Below are 18012 nucleotides of genomic sequence, written 5' to 3'. Positions count from 1 at the left end.
AACAACAAAAGGATGTATTAGTATGACGCTCGGGAATACGGAAAGTCTTTAACGTTTCGAGCTACGCTCTTCAACAGAAAGAATACGGAGAAAACAAGGAGAAAAACACGGAGAAAACAAGGAATAGTCACTGGTCAACGATCTATCATGACTACTGTCATGGCTTCTGCTGACCGGAAGTTTAGAAAGTTTACACAGGAGAGCTAAGAAAAGGGGGAGATAACAAAGGGGGAGAAAGAACGGTGATCGAAGAACGAGGAGCTGTGTGTGTGTGTCTGTGTATGTGAGAGAGAGAATGCTGGTGATCTTGACGTATGCATGTGTGAAAATGGGGAGGGGAGAAAGGAGTTCGTCAGTTGTAGTGTGTGCGTGGTGTGATGTGAGGGTGTTGGGAGGTGGGGAAGGCATGGGTGGAATGTGGGTTAGGCTGAGGGTGGGGGTAGAGGTAGGGGAATGTAGGTAGGGGAATGTAGGTAGGGGAATGTAGGTAGGGGGTGGGTGTAAGGAATTGGATGGGGTGGAGTTGGAAGGTAGAGTAGGAGTGTGTTGGGGTGGGGTGGGATGAGCTTATGAGGGAGGGTTGACGACGAAGGGGGAGGGGTGGTGATGAAGGGGGAAGGGGAAGGTGTATATAAGAGAGGGGGAAGGTGGGTATGGGAGGAGGGAGAAAGAGAGGAAGAGAAAGAGAGTGAGAGAGAGAAAGAGAGAAGAGAGTGAGAGAGAGAAAGAGAGTAAGAGTGAGAGAGGGGAGAGTAAGAGAGAAGAGAGTGAGAGAGAGTAAGAGAGTAAGAGAGAGGAGAGAAAGAGTAGGGGTGAAGAGAAGTAGGAGTGAAGAGAAGTAGGAGTGAAGAGAGGTGAAGAGACGTACAGAGAAGTAGGAGTCGGAGCAGGAGGGGAGAGGTGGGTGGGAGGAGAGGGGAGAGATGGGTGGTAGGAGGGAGGGTGGGGGAGAGAGGCAGGGGGAGGGGGTTTAGATGAAGAGGGGAGGGGAGTTGAGCCCATGTGGCGCAAAGGAGCGAAGAGAGAAGATTAATTCCTGTTCACGGCGCAAACGGGAGTCCGGATGGCCCCTGTGCACGGACAATTCAAACACGGACAATCCAAACACGGACAGGTGTTGCTGCAAGGAGTGACCGGCAGAACGGAAATGGCGTGACACCGGGGTGTCATTGTCAACGTTGATGTCTCGGAGGTGTTCCGCGAATCGGTCGGCCAGGCGGCGCCCCGTTTGTCCGATGTACAGAGAATGACAGAGAGAGCAGGAGACACAATAGATAATGTTGGTGGAAGTGCAGGTGAAGGAGTCGGTGATGCGATAGGGTCGGTGATGGGTGCTGGTGAGGAGGGTGGTGTTGGAGAGGTAAGGGCAAGTGCGGCAGCGTGGGCGGGAGCAAGGGGACATATATATATATATATAGTTCAAATTTACAGAAAACAAAGACGAAAACAGGCGAGGAAACTATCAGCAGGTGTATTAATTTAAAGCTCGGGAAGAATGGAAAAGTCTTTGACGCTTCTTAGACAGAAAAGGTTGAGAGGAGAAAAATGGAGAGAACGCAAAAAAAAAAAATACGGAGAGATAAAATGTGTGTAGGGATTAACGGTTTCTCCTGCAGGGTGACAAAGTAGCAAGAAAAACACCCTCCTCCCAAAGCATGCTTTGAGGGGTTGCCGCTTTAGTCACCACGGCCGGACACCTGTAGTTGGGTAGGAAAAAAAGGGAATGTCTGCGAGTAGGGGTTCACAGAGAAAACACAACGAGTTTAGTGGCTCAGTTTTAGAAGCTTAAGTATCTTGCAGGATAGCGGAGTTAGATACTGCTGGTTATTATTATTGTTATTATTATTATTTTAAAGCTGTTGCCCAAAGAGGGATGGTAGCATTCAAGTTGTTAGTTTGGTTGGGCTGCTGGTAACCTACGTTTGTATGTGTGTGTGTGTGTGTGTGTGTGTGTGTGTGTGTGTGTGTGTGTGTGTGTGTGTTGTGATAATTAGTCGCACAGGCTGTTTGATTGATCTGTTGGTGATTGGGGGTGGATCGAAGGGGTTCCGGAAAGAAAAGAGTAAGTTGAGCCAAGCAGCATCAGCTTTAGATATACATTTACGTGGTTTTATCAAAGTGTACTCGGACTGTTGTCATAGTAACGAAACTAAAGCACACAAAGGGAAACCGCTGGGCATAGATTGACCTTGAACTCTGCTGTGCATGCGCACTAAGTTTTAACGTTCTAACTTACTTCCGTTGTTTACATCAATACTTGGGAGGAACTTGCGTAGCGTGTGTGTGTTGCATTGACCATGGCAGAGAAAGTTGTGCGGAGAATCTGTATCAAATTTTGCCAAAAGCTTGGCCATACCTGTTCAGAAGCCTACGCAAAATTTTCAAAAACTTTTCATCGTTTTCAATACAATCAAGGAGATCTTGTGCAACTGAAACCTGAGTATCTTTCTGGTCAGCTGAAAGCAGCTTCCACACAAACTTGGCAGACATGCGTCACATGCCCAAATCTTCAGTGATAATGGATTGAACTAACCGTAACTAATCTGCACACCCTCTCGACGATTTCCCCATCACAGCAGTACGCACATCTGAGATGTTTTTCTCAGTTCTGCTGGTTGCAGGTGTCTCAGAACGTTCGTCAATATCGACAATTTTTCGGTTATCTTGGAAACATCTGAATCACTCGTACACTTGTGTGCGGCTCATACACTCCTCTCCATACACTTTCTGAGCAGGTATCGCCATGACAACTTTCTCTGTCATGGTCAATGCGACGATCACACGCTACACACTTTCCTTCCAAGTACTGCTGTAAATAGCGGAAGTGAGCTAGAACGTTAAAACTTAGTGCTAATGCACAGCAGAGTTCAAGGTCAATCTGTGCCAAGCGGCTTTACTCTGCGTGCTTTAGCTTCGTTACTATGGCAATAGTCCGGATACTTATTGATCAGACCTCGTATATAAAGACATTGATATATTAAATACAGAATGTATATATAACCAAATATATATAAGGGATTGCTATTCACAAATATATAGGCTAAACAGAATCCAATGAAAGAACTGGCTCACTATTTAAGGTGGTTTAGTCTGCGAACGAGCAACTTCGACTGAAAGTATTTTTACGATGGCAATAAAAGTAACAATGAGAGGAAAGAGGATAGATAGATAGAGAGATACAGAAGGGATATAGAAGGGGAGGCAGAGAGAGCGAGAAAGAAATAGGGAAAATATTGAGGCGTAGCCAATAAATGACAGCGCGTTTTCTTCGACCGGACCAGGTAGAACCAGTTTTAAGAATGTATGTATACAAATACAACTAGTTATAAATCTCTGAACGAGAAATATGCAGTAGCAGCACCGAACAGTAAAGTCTATTTGCCAACAAAGAACGATGTTTCTACGTTTTAGCCCCAGCAAAACATCTTTTCCGGTGGGCTACCAACACATGGTCTGTATCGGTAGCCAGCTGGAAAATATGTTTTCTTGGGGCTAAAAGTAGTAATATCGTACTGTTTAGGACTGCCACATTGTATTGGTAAATAGATTTCACTAAATAAATACATTAATATCTTAAATACACAATACACACACACATACTCCCCCACACACATATATATATATATATAAAGGGTTGCTGTTCATAAATATATATGGGTAAACTGAATCTAGCAAAAGAAAGAATTGGCTTATTATTATTACTATTGTTACTATTATTATTATTATTATTATTATTATTATTATTGTTCAGTAGTTTTATTTTTATAACGTGCTTTCACTTCACTACCGAGCGCAGCTCTGTAAGCTTTGGGTATGTGCTGTGGTTTGCTGTGGTGCTCTTATGGTTACTGTATTGAAAGTGTTTTGCGTAGGATGTGTGCAGTGCCCAGTAGTGCAATTTTCTGTATGTTATATATATTTTTAAGTCCTGGTGTTTTTGTTATGTATTTGTCTGAATATTTTTTTATTATACCTAAGGCACCTACTATAATAGGAATTGTTTCTGTTTTTAGATTCCACATTCGAGTTACCTCTATTTCCAGGTCTTTGTATTTTGAAAGTTTTTCCATTTCTTTTAGAGAAACGTTGTCATCTGCTGGTATTGATACATCAATTAGAAAGCATTTTTTCCTTCATGATCTCTGACAACTATATCTGGTATATTGGCCTTAATTTCTCTATTTGTGTGTATTGGCATATCCCAGAGTATGGTTGCTTTCTCGTTTTCTGTGACCTTTTCTGGCGTGTGTTTATACCATCTTTTTTCTGTTGTTATTCCATAGTGTTAGCATAGCTTCCAGTGTATATAGGTCCCAGCTCTGTCGTGTCTGTGAACATATTCCTTCTCAGCCAGGACTGGGCAGCCAGAGATAATATGATTTATTGTTTCTTGTCCATCTCCACATATTCTACAAGGCTTTGGTCATGTGCAGCAATTAAAAATCCTTCAGTCTCTGCTTTGAGTCCTGAGCTTCTCAACCATTGCTGGGATTTTTCTCTGTCTATTTCTTTTGCATTTAGTTTAGCCCAATATTTACCATGTAGGGGCTTTTCTTGCTATCGTTTTATCATGGTCCGTTGCTGTTCTAGTTTTAGTTTGGATTTCATTTGTTTTATAACTTTTGTTGTTATTTCTTCTTCTTCTTCTTCTCCCCCTCCTCCTCCTCCTCCTTCTTCTTCTTCTCTACTAAGGTAAATAGAGACAGGGTTTGGAGACTGTATTGTTTGGAGGGAGTGGTTTCTCTTGCGTGACTTACGGCCAATAATTTTTCTTGTTTTACCAATTTCAAGGCCTGTACATCTTGTTCTTTTATTTCATGTGATTCATTCTGACCAGATGAATTTCAAAGTTTCAATAATCCTTGCACGGTTTCCCTTATCTCTAAGTCATAGTTTGGTCGTAAATCTTCGGTGCATCCAATTGGAGCGCGCATTTTTTTTTCCTTTTCGGGATCTACGGCAGGTATTTGTAGCTCACTTATTTTTCTCGATTTTTTTTTATCCTCCTTTCCTACTCTTTCCTTTTCGTTCATTTTAGAATAAAAAATATGACCTTGATAAACAACTGAATAGTTAATGTATCATATCAGTGAAGCACAAACATGTTCATGGCAACAAGTAGACACAAAGATAGGAATTATTGAATATATTTAGATTTCTGCATGCGTAATAATAAAAAAATTAACCCATCTCACATTTCCTTTGTTATCATTTTCAAGCACAAAATAAATAAATAATGTACGAAATCACGTATGTGTGTATAGATTTTATTTTCCTTCACTCTGTCTATTTGTGATTCTCCTGATTAATATCCAAATGTAAACGCTTCATCCAAATGTATTTTTGTACCAGAAATATTTTTCTCTCTCAGACGAATTTCTCATAGGAAATTCTTTACATGTCTGTATAACATATAAATGTTTATAATTCGTATTAGCAAATATTGTACTTGTAATGAAGAATAAATAATACCAAGAAATTTTCGCTTTCCTGTTTTGTTATTGTTGTATGGGGAATCTGTTCACCCCCCGTGACTGGCTAAGTGAGCTATACTAGTTAGTATAAATGAGCATGCGCAGAACAGTCTGATAGGAGTGTCATAAGCGCCTGGAGGATTTTTGTTGTACTAAGGTATTGTTTCAAAATTATTGTTGTAAACGGGTGCCTGCTTAGCAGGATTTTTGTTGAAACTGTGTTCTTGTCCATACGGGGGAAGGATTTGAACCTGCATTGTTTTGTTTTTATGAAATGTAGCCTGTTTCAGGTTTGTTTGAATTGTGTGCCTTCCCCGACAGGGGAAGGATCTGAACTGTTCAACTCTCTTGTAAGAGATAAATTAATCAAAATTCTTCTTTAAGAGACTTAATCTCTTGGAAAAAATACCGTTTTGTGTTAAAATGTCAGTCGAAATCACCAACGAAAGGATGACTCTAGATGAGGTGGTAAATATCGTAGGTATAGATAGATAGCCTCTATAGAGGTACGTTTCATAAACGAAGAAAAAGCCCACGAGCACTCGGTACGGGCCCTTAGGACAGACGAGGTGGTATTTTTGCCTTCATATCTGGGACGTAGAATGTCCCGGACAAAAATACAAGAGGAGCCACCAGAAATAGACGTCACCTGGGTGGTGACGGCACTGTGCTACACAAGAGAAGAAAAAAAATCAACATCTTGCAAATCATTCGATTTAGCACCCAGAACTGGCTAGGATAGAGCGTAGAAGTGTTGATCCAGGTGATACCGGGGGACTTGGAGGAGATCCCCGATAGAGTGCTCGTGGTTGAAGAAGTGATGTTGAAAATTCAAGTCGAGGGTAGGAGACCTCGTTGTTTCAGATGTGGTCAGAAGGACTTCTTGGCTGGTGGCTTGCGTCTCTCGACATGAAAGGCTCAGCGTTTTGAAGAACCGATCACGGATAAGGAGGTCATTGAGGTACTTTCCGTGTGCCTCGGGAACAAGTTGTCGAGACTTGATGGTCTACCCTACGAGTTCTACGAAAGTATGCTGCAGTTCTATATTTAAGAGATGAGGAATTATGTACAAAATTTACATTATTTACATTTGACGGATATTTGTCCTCATCTTGTTTGTTGTTAACACAACGTTTCCGCTGATTTACCCTCCAGCCTTCATCAGGTGTCTTGAGGAAATTTCGAACCTGCGTTCTCATTCCTAAGGTATTCTTCGAAACTTTTAGGAAAGTAAATAAGTAAATGAGTGGAAATTTAACTGGTGAGTGTGCTAAATTAGAAGGCGTTAAAAGAGAATGACTCTCCCCAGACACAACAGAATATGCTTCAACACACGAACTCACATAAAGAATCTTGCAATCCAAAAACGAAATATATATATATATATATATATATTAGAAATATCATATTTTTAAATCTCTCAGAGAGATTTAAGCAGTAGTGATGCGATAAAGTTGTTGTATATTGTCAACTTAATGTGACAATCCCAATAAGGGAATATACTACTGCTGTTTAGCCCTAGGAAGCTGGACCGCTTCCTGTCGGCCTTGACACATTTACTCTGAGAGATTTAGAAATATGATATTTCTAATTTTGGAAACCAGTGAATATATTTCACTGTGATTATATATGTTTGCGAGAGCTTGACAGACTTCTTCAACCAGCTAGTCGTGCTACTTCAGGCTGATGACGAGCAAAGATTCAGAAACATGTCCCTGAATGCTGGCTAGGCTGGGTGGAGGAGTTTGTCTCCCCCTCGCAAACATAAGGACACAGTAAATGCGTGAAGGCCGACAGGAAGCGGTCCAGCTTCCTAGGGCTAAACAGCAGTAGTATATTCCCTTATTGGGATTGTCACATTAAGTTGACAATATACAACAACTTTATATATATATATATATATATATATATATATATATATAGGAATGAAAAATAAGAACGAAAATAGTACTTTCTTACAATGGGTACATTATAATTTTCTTTATATAAATACATTAAAAGAAGAATGTTTTGGTTTTGTTTTACATGTTTCGGTTTTTGAAAAACCTTATCAAGAAGATGTACTAAAATGGATGATGTAGAGAGAAAAGAGCTATTAATACAATAAAATTAAAATTAAAACAAACATTTATAGTTTACTTTCCTTTTTTCTGCAAGAGCAAGTGTTAATTTCCGTTAACTTTCGTGGCATGACAAGTTACCTCTACACACTTTATACACACACACACACGCACGCACACACACACACACACACACACACACACACACACACACACACACACACACACACACACACACACACACACACACACACACACACACACACACACACACACACACACACACACACACACACACACACACACACACACACACACACACACACACACACACACACACACACACACACACACACACACACACACACACACACACACACACACACACACACACACACACACACACACACACACACACACACACACACACACACACATATATATAACTTTTATAAGGTATATTCTAAAAGAATATGTAACTGAACTTATATTAAGTGCTCTATTATTTTGAGCAAATAAATATATATATATATATATGTGTGTGTTTTTATATTATTAATAAATTCATAAAATCATCAATAATATTCGCAGGAAATCAATATTTAATATTTAAATTTCAAAGATATATATCCAATATGACATGGTAATATAATAAATTTAAAATTTAAGATATACGAAATATAAATATAAATATATATAAAAATATGAATGTAGATAAAGATACATGTGAATATAAATGCATATAAAAATTTATGCGTAATTGAGCATGAATATTATAAAGTCTAAAATTTTAAAAAGTCTAAAATTAAAAAAAAATTAAATATCTGACGATCGTTTCGCGGATATTATTGTAATCACAATGTAATCAAAAGATCAGCATACAATCAATAATTTCGCTCTTCGGAGATGAATGGATTTATAATCTATGTGTTAAGAACGAGTGGTATATGTAATATTAATTAAAATATTAAAAAATATTAAAAATATTAAAAATATTAAAGTGTATACTGTCCTTTAAAGAAATTGTAAAATTAATCCTCCTATAATTTGGAAAGTTCATTTTTTTATCCTTTGTTGAAATTTTAAGTGATATATATTTTTTTTAATAAAAATTGGTATGTTTTTCTGAATGTATATAAGACTTCGGTATGTAATTATAGTAAAATTCATCTTGTTGGATATGTTGGTAGTCCTATGAATCCCATCAATGTTTAAAAGTTCATCCATTGCAAATATTTCATCATTAAATTTAGCTAGACTTGAGAATATTATATATAAAGAGTTTTTGTCAGAAGATTCCATTTCAAATTCAATTTTAATTTAGTATAAATAATTTTTTTCTCCTTTGAAGTAATATACTAGAATCTAAGTTCAAATTCCTAAGCATCTATTTTTAATTTTAATTAATATATTTATAAAGGTAGTATAGATTGCTATTATTAGAATTCCATTATTAAGTGTCTACGTTTAACACGCATATATATCCAATATTCACACATATACATATGTATATATACATAGGCACATACATCCACATATATGCACTTTTTATATAATCGATAGATATGCTCATATAAATACACACATGTTTTTTTATTTTACCTTGTCTTGGGATTTATTATAATATTTGAAGGTTTTATAATACCTGTGTTTACATGATGTTATCGCGTCTAATCTATTATTTATTAAATTATCTAGTTTATATAGTAATATATTCAGTGATTCTAATGTGCATAAACGGCAATTATTTGATTTATGCGTGTATAGTGTGGCAGAATCTATTATTGACCAGTCCTATTATACTAATATTATTATTAGGGGTTTGCGTATTTATATCCGTATATTTACTTGCGCTTCTATTTGTGATGTCATTATTATTATTATTATTGCTATTATATAGTTGTGCTCGAAGTTCGAGGAATGGTTTTGGAGGGAACTGTTTACAAATCACACAAGGTCTTGCCATCACAGGTATTAAGATTGGTGATGAGAGGATATTGTCTAATTATGGAGGGATTGGTGTAAACGTCGCGAACTAAGTGCCATTAGACGTTTTCGCACGCGAAGGAGTAAGTGAGAGTGGAAGGCTGACCTTGACCTAGCCCTCTGCAAAAAGGTGAAGCTTTTGAAGTGGGAGGAGTGTCCATGTTTCGCATTTTTCTCTAGAACTCGGATATACAGGGACAAAGAACACATACTTTCCAGAAATGACGCAACATACCAGTTCTTTTGCAACAAAAAACAAAAAAAGGCGGTCGTTCCCTGAAGCATCTCTCTTGGGTGTAACTCTGCAAAAATGCGAAAAGGCGATGTTTCACAGTATTTCGCAGATCTGTTGCAAGCTAAATAAAGAATATTAAACAAAAATACAAGGGTGAGTCAAAAAGTAATGCCACTTTGTTTAGGATAGGTATAATTATCAACAAAAAAACATGTATCATACCTCAAAATGAAGCTGGTCCTCTGTGGATCACATCCCTACTTCTCAACATAGTCACCGTTTCTCTCAATAGCAGTGTTCCACCTTCGAATGAGAGCATGTATTCCTGCCCCATAAAATTCTGTTGACTGTTCTTTGAGTCACGTCTTCACTACAGTTTTCACTTCCTCGTCATCGGAATAATTTAGCGCCTTCAGACTATCATCTCTTCGACCCCATGAAAGAGGGTTTGAGAGGCAAACATTATTCCAGTGACGAGGAAGAGAAATCTGTTGTGAAGAAGTGGCCCGAAGAACAGCCAACAGAATTTTACGGGGCAGGGATATATGCTCTCATTCGAAGGTGGAACACTGCTATTGAGAGAAACGGTGACTATGTTGAGAAGTAGGGATGTGATCCACAGAGTACCAGCTTCATTCTTTTGATATTGACTGTTTGGATTTTATTCCATCCAATCAATTTTCAGCGCAGCATCAACCTCACTCTTCGGAAATACTCCGTCCTCAGTTGCTCTTTCATTTTGATTTCCATTATCTCGTTACATCAAGGCATTTGTATCTTTCCGTTTCAATTTACTTAATCAAATCTCTATTCAGTAATTCTATCCCTGCTAGGGACTGTACCTTACCTCCGTTTTGGCAGATTACTCAGCGCTTCTTGAGTCCAAATTCCATTCTATTATCAGTAGAATGGAATTCTAATGGTGGACCGTGTTCATCAAGGAACTCACTTGTGTCACATCTTTGCCATACAGTTTCAAATCATTCATGAAGAGGAGGTGGCCAATTGTTTGGGATTTTCATTTTAGTTGATACCCCAGGTTCATTTTCCTAAGTGCCAAGGTCAGGGTATGATGCAGAGAACAAAAAGCAACCGAAATAAAGTATCACTCTAGTAAACCCCTCTTCTGATACCCAGGGTGTCCAAGCTTTTTCCACAAGATGTCATTTCAGTTTTCCACCCCACCATACTTCTCTTCAGGAAATTATTATTATATTTATGTTGTTTTTTTTCTTCTCTCTTCAAATTTTCTTCCATTTCTAGTCGAGTGTTTTCCGTACACCTAGGACAGAGAAACTCATTGTATGTATTCCCAGTTTACACACGCAAATTCAGAGGTAAAATACGTATTTAAAAAAAAAATTAATAAATAAATAAATTCATGAATGGATATTGTTTTCACAGCGATAATGCTCTTCTCAGTACATGAGTCGTTCCAGTGAACACGATTTTTTGCACTTCCTGTAGAGATGGTAAGCCTGGTATCATTTTCATATAGGTTTCAGTACCTTTTTTTTAATCATTCCTAGAGATCCTACAATCACTGGTACGGTAGTCGCCTTGAAGTGCCACATTTTTTTCAATTTCTATTAGCAAGTCTTTATATTCTTTATATTTACTGATCTTGCCACATTTTTTCAATTTCTATTATTATTATTATTATTATTGTTCAGTAGTTTTATTTTTATAACGTGCTTTCACTTCACTACCGAGCGCAGCTCTGTGTGCCTTGGGTATGTGCTGTGGTTTGCTGTGGTTTGCTGTGATGCTCTTATGGTTACTGTATTGAAAGTGTTTTGCGTAGGATATTATTATTATTATTATTTTATGCTTAACTTTTGCTTTGTGTTTGTACAAGTTGACTCTAAGCCTCATCCAGAGACCTCAAGAGACAAGTTCGAAATTCAAGTTGGTGTTATGACAGGGTGTCATATACGTGGTTTTACACATAGTATTACACATAGTATTACACATAGTATTACACATAGTATTACACATAGTATTGTTCTAGAGAATGTTTAAGAAAACAAAGGAAAATGATAAGTTTACTTTAAAATTTAAGATTGCATAGACAGTATTTTAAGTAGGATATGAGCAGTTCCCATGACCACTATCTTTTGAATTTCTGCCATTTTGGGGTTTCCTGGTATCTGAGCTAGGTAGGAATCAGCCCCTTATGCTATCATTCCTTATTATTATTATTATTATTATTATTATTATTATTATTATTATTATTATTATGAGCATTGGTACTATTAATAATAATACGATATGAGTATATTATTCACTGCTGAGTGTTGCTTAAAGTTTAATTGGGCAGATCACAGAGGCAACTAATATTAATTTTATTAACTTTATTGCAGTGAGACGGTTTATGACTGTAATTGTGTTCATTATATTTAGAGTAGTTACCATTTTTTTCTCTTCATAACCGGCCCTAGTTAGAGTTTCATTATAATAGCTGGCTTTACGGGAAAATATGTTAGCAAAGAACAATCATAAACGGACTTCTTCATAGCAAAGATGAGAGTCCTGTTTAGGAAAGGTAGAAGTGTAGTAATTTATGAATATCAGATTGTAGGAACTTAAAATTTATCTTATCACTAATATTAAGGAACTATCTAATGATAAGAAAATTTATCATTGGTGTAACTATGGTGTTATGGTGGCCCGATGAGCTAATTTTCTTCATCTGCCCTGATTTGTAAATGTAGAATTGCATTGTATAATGCGTAGGAGGCATATTAGCGGAGACATGTGAACATAATCTATTATACACTTTCTCCCTTCCCCATTTTCACACTACATACGTCAAGATTACCAGCATTCTACCTCCCACACACAGCCCCTCGTTCCCGATCACCGTTTGTTATCTCCCCCTTTCTTAGCTCTCCTGAAAAAAGAATTTCTAACTTCCGGTCAGCCATTGTTATGATCGGCCATTATTATGATTGACCGTTGACTGAACACTATTCAATTTTTTTTCTCCGTGTTTTTCTCCTTGTCTCCGTATTCTTTCTGTTGAAGAGCGTAGCTCGAAACGTCGAAGACTTTCCGTATTCCCGAGCGTCATACTAATATATCCTTTTGTTATTTACACCACCTGTCCTCGTCTGTTGTTATTATTTGTATATTCTCCCACATATAATACACGCTCACGTGGTCGCACCAGCTAATCCTGTCTCCTCTCATCACACACTACCAACTTTTGGATTCTACCTTCTTTCCTTCTGGATCTGGACTGTTTGATTCTGAACTTTATACCCTCCGGCTGCACCTCTCCTACCCACGGATTACACTGGACCCATCTTCTGATTGGAAATCGCTTCAATTTACCACGACGTCTAAAAAACTTTTGAACTTTTCCACTTTTGTAAACCTCCTTTATCATCCTTTTTTACCTTACTTTCCTTCACCTACCGTCTCTTCGTACTCTGGATGTTCCTAATCTGTCTTCTCTAATCTGCACCTATTACTTTGTATTCTTCTCCCTCCCTTTCTTTTCTCCTCTTGTTTCTTCTCTCCCTGTCACCCCATTTTCTCCCTATTGTCCCATCTTCCTTTTTGCTTTGTTTTTTTCTCCCACCTCGCATATATTTTCTTCTCACAACCCCTTTTTCGTTTTTTCTCCTCATGCCTTTATTTTTTTCCCCCACACCTGTTAAAAAAGTTTTTTTCCAGTTTTTTTTCCTTTTTTCTTTTTTTCCTTTTTTCCACGTCCAATTTTCTCATCACGCTTGTTTTTTTCCACCACACCTTTTGTAATTCTCCTTCCCACGTCTAATTTTCTTTTCTCTCTCGTTCCATCATGCCTGACTACAAATCTTTCCAACTCACTCTCCACAACCGTCTAAAACTATACCTCCGCACACTTCCCTCTCTATACTTTCAACCTACTATACGACTCTCCTTACTCATATTCAAGAAGACTCGTTTCTCTAGTCATATTACGTTTCTCAGTCGCTGCTTACACCACCGCCTCATCCCTAAGGGTTTCCGCCTCCATTTCCACCCCACTCTCCACTCTTCTACCACCATTCTACCACCATTCTACCCATACTCCGCACCACATCCTACCGCCTTATGCGGGCCACCATTCGCTCCAATCTCTCTAAAATCCACACTATCGACCGCCTTCTTCCTCCAGCCTTTTCCATATTTTTCTCCTCTCTGTCACCCTCCTATGCTCACAATACATTGCGCTTTATCATTCAACTTAATCATCTCTTTCATGCATTTCTTACCGACACTAAGCTCCGCAAACTTCACTCACTCCTCCATTCCTCTACACCCGATGCCACTACCCCAACCCCTCCACCACCCTTTTCCCTCCCTGATGTGCATTCCCCACCCACACCCAACCACCCTGCCTCTCCCACACATACTCCACCCCCTCCCTCCCAGCCCTCCACCATCCCGACCGCCCCTCCTAACCCTACTTCATCCCCTCCTACTTCTATTCCACCCACCCCTTCTCCACTTCAGCCTGTCGTTACCATTCCCCCAGATCTTCCTCTCTCTGAGGCGGAGCGCTCCGTCCTCAATAGGGGTCTGCGCTTCATCCCACTCACTCCATCCTGCAAGGAATTTCAAACCCGTGCTGATGTCCACAGCTTTGTGCGCCGCGTTAGGTTGGGTGCGCTACCCGCACCCAACGAGGACTGCTTCACTGACCTGGGCCGACGACCATCCCAGTGGACGCCTGCTCCTGGCCAGTTCCAGGCAGTTGATCTTTTCGCGGGCGCCTGCCAACGCGCTGTGGGCCGGTTTAACTTTTCCAGGCGTCCATCTCGACTCAACATCTCCCCAGCCGAACTCTCGGCTCTTCGATCCCTCCGACGCCGCACGGACATCATCATAAAACCGGCTGATAAGGGTGGAGCCGTGGTAGTATGGCGCGCGGACCTCTACGAGGCCGAAGCTCTCCGTCAACTTCGAGATACCTCATTCTACCACCCTCTGCCCTCCGACCCCACGCCCAGCTACCAACAGACTGTGTCCTCCACTATCCATGACCTCATCCTCTCCTCCCGTCTCCCCGCCACCGCCTCCAACCTTATTGTTCGCACCCCACGCACCCCCACCATTTACTTCCTCCCCAAGATCTATAAACCGAACAACCCTGGCCGCCCCATCGTCTCCGCCTGCAACTGCCCCACCGAGCTTATCTCAAAATACCTAGACCGTGTCCTCGCCCCCCTATTGGCTTCTCTCCCTTCCCACATTCATGACACTAACCACGCGCTTCGTCTATTCAACTCTTTCTCTTTCCCTCCCGGCCCTTCTAAGCTTCTCTTCACTCTAGACATCCAGAGCCTCTATACAGTGATCCCCCACGACGAGGGGCTGCGTGCCCTGAAGTTTTTTCTAGACCAACGTTCCAACCCACAACCCGACACCTCCACACTCATTCGTCTGGCCGAACTTGTCCTATCTCTCAACTGCTTCTCGTTCGCGGGAGATATCTACCAGCAGATCGGGAGTGGCCATGGGGACGAGAATGGGCCCCAACTACGCGAACCTCTTCGTTGGTTATGTTTAGGCCCAAATATTCTCCAGTTTCACTGGTCCTACTCCCGAACTATACGGTCGGTATATCGACGACTGTATCGGTGCCACCTCACTCTCCCGCGAACACCTTGACTCGTTCCTCTCTTTCGTCCAGTCTTTCCATCCTGCCCTCCACTTCTCCTGTACTGTCTCTGACACCACTGTCCCCTTTCTCGACATTTCGGTCAGCATCCTCCACTCCGCCCTTAGCACCTCCATCCACTACAAACACACAGACTCACACTCCTATCTCAACTTCTCCTCCTCCCACCCTAGACACACAAAACTTTCCATCCCCTATTCCCAATTCCTCCGTCTACGCAGACTTTGTAGTGACAGCCATGACTTTGAGACTCAGTCTCAACTCATGGCTCACCACTTTACCCTGCGTGGATATCCACCCACCACCATCCACACCGCCCTTGCCAGAGCACGTTCTGTGGACCGTGCATCTGCTCTCTCCCCCCGAACCCGCCCTGCCGTTTCCCGCCTCCCTTTTCCCCTCACCTACCATCCCACCACCCTACCCCTCCAACGCTCCATTCTCCGAGCTTTTCGGCGCCTCCAGTCCGACCCCTCCACCTCCCACATCTTCCCTAATCGACCCCTCCCCTCCTTCAAACGAGCCCACAACCTACGGGACCTCTTGGTCCACAGCTTCTTCCCCAACCCAACCTCCCAACCTGGCTCGTTCCCCTGCTCCCGCCCACGCTGCCGCACTTGCCCTTACCTCTCCAACACCACCTTCCTCACCAGCACCCATCACCGACCCTATCGCATCACCGACCCTATCGCATCACCGACTCCTTCACCTGCACGTCTACCAACATCATATATTGCCTCTCCTGCTCTCTCTGCCAATCTCTGTACATCGGACAAACGGGGCGCCGCCTGGCCGACCGATTCGCGGAACACCTCCGAGACATCAACGTCGGCAATGACACCCCGGTGTCACGCCACTTCCGTTCTGCCGGCCACTCCTTGCGGCAACACCTGCCTGTGTTTGGATTGTCCATGCACAGGGGCCATCCGGACTCCCGTTTGCGCCGTGAACAGGGATTAATCTTCTATCTTCGCTCCTTTGCGCCACATGGGCTCAACTCCCCTCCACTCTTCATCTAACCCCCTCCTCCTGTCTCTCTCCCCCACCCTCCCTCCTACCACCCATCTCTCCCCTCCCCCACCTCCTGCTCCGACTCCTACTTCTTTGTACGTCTCTTCACCTCTCTTCACTCCTACTTCTCTTCCTACTTCTCTTCATTCCTACTTCTCTTCCCACTTCTCTTCCTACTTCTCTTCACTCCTACTTCTCTTCACTCCAACTTCTCTTCCTACTTCTCTTCCTACTTCTCTTCATTCCTACTTCTCTTCCCACTTCTCTTCCTACTTCTCTTCACTCCAACTTCTCTTCCTACATCTCTCCACTCCCACTTCTCTTCACCCCTACTCTTTCTCTCCTCTCTCTTACTCTCTCCTCTCTCTTACTCTCTCTCACTCTCTTCTCTCGTACTCCCCCTCTCTCACTCTTACTCTCTACACTCTTACTCTCCTACTCTCTACACTCTTACTCTCTTACTCTCTCACCCTTACTCTCTCACTCTCTTCCCCTCTCTCTCACTCTCTTCCTCTTCCTCTCTTTCTCCCCCCATACCCCTCTTCCCTCTCTCTCACTCTCTTTCTCTTCCTCTCTTTCTCCCCCCATACCCACCTTCCCCCTCTTTCTCCCCCCATACCCACCTTCCCCCTCTCTCAATCCACCTTCCCTCTCTTATACCCACCCTCTCTCCTCTCTTCCTCTCCCCTCCCATACCCATCTTCCCCCTCTCTTACATCCACCTTCCCCTTCTCCCTCCTCGTCAACACCCCCTCATAAGCTCATCCCACCACACCCCAACACACTCCTACTCTACCTTCCCACTCCACCCCATCCAATTCCTTACCCACATACCCCACCCTACCCACAGACCCCTACCTCTACCCCACCCTCAGCCTAACCCACACTCCACCCATGCCTTCCCCACCTCCCAACACCCTCACATCACACCACACCAATACCCTCGCATCACACCACGCACACACTACAACTGACCAACTACTTTCTCCCTTTCTCCCTTCCCCATTTTCACACTACATACGTCAAGATCACCAGCAGTCTACCTCCCACACACAGCCCCTCGTTCCCGATCACCGTTTGTTATCTCCCCCTTTCTTAGCTCTCCTGAAAAAAGAATTTCTAACTTCCGGTCAGCCATTGTTATGATCGGCCATTATTATGATTGACCGTTGACTGAACACTATTCAATTTTTTTTCTCCGTGTTTTTCTCCTTGTCTCCGTATTCTTTCTGTTGAAGAGCGTAGCTCGAAACGTCAAAGACTTTCCGTATTCCCGAGCGTCATACTAATATATACTTTTGTTATTTACACCACCTGTCCTCGTTTGTTGTTATTATTTGTATATTCTCCCATATATATATATATATACATAATACGCATTGTACACGCACATATCTAAACATAGCTAAACAGCTCGTTTGTCACAGGGGATATTTTGAATTACAAAAGTGTGGTAAAGTAAATTACCCAAAATAATAGCAATAGAAATTATTACAACGCTATAAATGCTTTGAAAATAATTAAAAATAAACTGATTATAGTTTACTTTTTTGAAATTGAAAACGATAATCTTTTCTGCTCTAGGGAGAAGGT

At 41.4% G+C, this 18012-nt stretch overlaps 1 long non-coding RNA gene across 1 annotated transcript in view; it reads left to right on the top strand.

Annotated features, from left to right (window-relative positions):
- The window catches only part of LOC149135844 (uncharacterized), a 303123-nt gene that overhangs the window by 92420 nt on the left and 192691 nt on the right, over nt 1–18012 (top strand). The window lies entirely within an intron of this gene.

Source organism: Octopus bimaculoides, chromosome 5 (genome assembly GCF_046866305.1).
Source record: "Octopus bimaculoides isolate indiv1 chromosome 5, ASM4686630v1, whole genome shotgun sequence".
Lineage (NCBI taxonomy): Eukaryota > Metazoa > Mollusca > Cephalopoda > Octopoda > Octopodidae > Octopus > Octopus bimaculoides.
This window is presented reverse-complemented; position numbering and strand designations above follow the sequence as displayed.